This window comes from Coturnix japonica (genome assembly GCF_001577835.2).
Source record: "Coturnix japonica isolate 7356 chromosome 5 unlocalized genomic scaffold, Coturnix japonica 2.1 chr5random1721, whole genome shotgun sequence".
In the NCBI taxonomy this organism is placed as follows: Eukaryota; Metazoa; Chordata; class Aves; order Galliformes; family Phasianidae; genus Coturnix; species Coturnix japonica.
The window spans coordinates 584-2582 of NW_015439606.1; the positions used below are offsets into that span (position 1 = coordinate 584).

The window sequence follows — 1999 nt, forward strand, 5'->3', positions numbered from 1 at the left end:
TTAAAATGCAGTCTTATGCTGAATGCTACTATAACACAACTTTTCTTTCTGGGTGCAGACTGTAATTGCATCTCAACAAGCATTTTTATAGGCCTTCTGATCACCTGCAATTGGTTTAAATTCAGAGATCTGCAGGACTGGAAATTCTTAAGGCTTTAGAGTGCTTCGGAAAGCATGGCATATTCATATACTGTGACTTGTTTTACATGGAAGTACTTTCTCCCCATGGAGCCAATAAGCCTTTTGCTTTCTTTACAGCTGGTACTAAAGAAAAGCAAGTTCAAATACTGTGTAAATAGCCTGTTATAGCTTTTGTTGCCTTAGACATGTATTATTTATAAGCCTGTGAAAAAGGCTTGTAATGTAAAAGACTGACAAATCACTGCTTCCTTTACAAAAAATATTTTATTGGAGATTTTAAACTGTTCTATAGAATCTCCTTTACCATCTTTCTCAGCCTTCTCCAACCTGAAGACTTTGTATATGGGAGTGGTTTTAAGTGATAGTTTAGCTGTTATCTTCCAGCTTTGTAGAGAAGGTTCAAGGCCCGTTACTTCAAGAAAATTAGCTTTTCGTCTCAAATTTAATTGTACAGTGTTGGTGGGTGCCAGGTTTTCCTATATGACTGGTGGGCTAAAAGCGGTGTTCCACAGGAATGTGTTAAACTGATCCTGTTGAAAAAAGAAAACACACAAAAACTGAGTAAATATTACTCAGTAATATTTAAAAGCACAACTGACCAACTCAAATAAATATAATTATAGCTTTTGAGTCCTTTAATGCAATAGGTTTGGTTATTCAGCTTGAAACAGAAGCTGTAATCAAACTGTTGTACAGAATATACTTTCTTAGAAGAGTGATGCTATCTTCTTTACCGTAGCTCACATGGCAATGGCTGAGAAGTGAGATAAGCTTGCTGTAAAGTCTAGGGAAACCAAAGGTGCTATTCTCAGTGATGTAAGAACTCAAAAACTGATGAGAAACGACTGGGAAGTAGCACAGATAAAAGGTACAGCTAAAAGATAGTCAGAACATTTACCTCAAAGTGTAATGAGTGGTTTTGGCTTCCACCCACAGGTCAGTTACCATAGCAAGTGTAAATTGGAAATGTGAACTATCATTGAAGACTGTTTTGTTTCATCACAACAGGCAAAATGCTCCAGGTATCCTAACAGGAGCATCAGAAGAGAAGCACAGGCATATCAGCAGAGCAATTCTTAGTGCCTTCTGCATATGTGTTGTGCTTTGCAAAATGATGTTTTGACTTGCACAGTATGAATACTTGAAAGGGTTCTAATATTTAATTGGTTTATCTTATTACAGTGTGAAGATTCTCTTTAACCTGAGTACTTACAAGTGAGAGCTCCTCATCATGGCTGAACTATCACCTGAGGAAATTCAGCTGAGGGCCAACCAGGCCAACCTTACCATGAGGTAAGTATTTTAAGAAGCTGTGTGGGGTTAGAGCAGTTAAGATTATAGTATCCTTTAAATTTAATCTGTCAAGATTATAGTATCCTTTAAAGGCAGTCTACAGTGATGGTTCTGCAGGAGTATAGCAGAATGTTCCAAGTCACTCTACTGGTAAGTACTGGAGCTGAGGCTATTCCTGAAAGTAACAAGGAATTTTAAACTTCTCAATTGTAAAGCCACCTACTTGACTGAGTGCTCACCACCCAGTCCTGATGACTGAGAAAGGTCAGGTTGAATGCCTTTCCTAATCATGTCACTATTTCACGCATCTAATTCCTTTCGAATGAGTTTCATAAAGGAAAGGTAAATGTATTTTTACTTGCAACTTTCACTCAGGACAAATGAAGTACTAGTGAATTCTGGAAAAGCAGGAGTTTAATAGTCACTGGGGGGAGTACTTTAAAGAAATAGAATATCCTAGTATGCTATGCCTGTGTTATAGCTGAATATTGGAAGAGTTTGTCATCCTGCCAGTATGTGAACTAGTTGCTTTATTGCAATGAACTGGTAAATAACTTTTTCGAGG

The 1999-nt window shown here is 37.5% G+C and overlaps 1 long non-coding RNA gene across 1 annotated transcript; it reads right to left on the reverse strand.

Annotated features, from left to right (window-relative positions):
• Positions 1–386: 386 nt before the first annotated feature.
• On the reverse strand, positions 387–1309 carry LOC116652592. The gene is made up of 2 exons (XR_004305747.1): positions 1040–1309; positions 387–671 (listed from the first exon to the last, which is right to left on the reverse strand). It is a non-coding gene; the product is annotated as an uncharacterized LOC116652592 (long non-coding RNA).
• Between the last annotated feature and the right edge of the window lie 690 nt (positions 1310–1999).